The sequence below is a fragment of the Seriola lalandi genome, unplaced genomic scaffold, assembly GCF_002814215.2.
Source record: "Seriola lalandi dorsalis isolate HSWRI2012SDOR001 ecotype SW California unplaced genomic scaffold, Sedor1 jcf7180002055008, whole genome shotgun sequence".
NCBI lineage: Eukaryota > Metazoa > Chordata > Actinopteri > Carangiformes > Carangidae > Seriola > Seriola lalandi.
Window position 1 is genome coordinate 388,129 of NW_019525551.1, and position 663 is coordinate 388,791.

The 663-nt window shown below is 57.9% G+C and overlaps 1 protein-coding gene across 2 annotated transcripts in view; it reads left to right on the forward strand.

Moving 5' to 3' along the window:
- The window catches only part of stab2 (stabilin 2), a 29,235-nt gene that overhangs the window by 23,762 nt on the left and 4,810 nt on the right, over nt 1-663 (forward strand). The gene's annotated exons all lie outside the window — the stretch shown is intronic.

Below are 663 nucleotides of genomic sequence, written 5' to 3' on the forward strand. Positions count from 1 at the left end.
AGAAGAAGAGAGAGGAGGAGAGAGAGGAGGAGAGAGAAGAGGAGGAGGGAGGAGAGAGAGGAGGAGGAGGGAGGAGAGAGAGGAGGAGGAGGGAGAAGAGGGGGAAAGAGAGGTGGAGGAGGAGGGAAGAGCAGGACGAGAGAGAGGAGGAGAGAGATGAAGAAGAGAGAGGAGGAGGGAGAACAGGAGGAGGGAGGAGAGAGAGGAGAGAGAGAGAGAAGAGGAGGAGGAGGAGAGAGGAGGAAAAGAGAGATGAAGAAGAGAGAGGAGGAGGGAGAAGAGGAGAAGAGGAGGAGAGAAGAGGAGGAGGAAGAAGAGGGGGAGAGAGAGGAGGAGGAGGAGGACGAGTGAGAGGAGGAGGAGAGAGGAGGAAGAGAGAGAAGGGTAGAGAGGAGGAGGAGGGAGGATAGAGAGGAGAGGGAGGAGGAGGGAGAAGAGGGGGAAAAAGAGGAGGAGGAGGAGGGAGGAGGAGAGAGCAGGAGAGAGAGGAGGAGGAGGAGGGAAGAGGAGGACGAGAGAGAGGAGGAGGGAGGAAGGGAGAGGAGGAAGAGAGAGAAGAGGACCGAGAGGAGGAGGAGAGAGATGAAGAAGAGAGAGGAGGAGGGAGAAGAGGGGGAGAGAGAGGAGGACGAGAGAGAGGAGGAGAGAGAGGAGGAGGAGAGG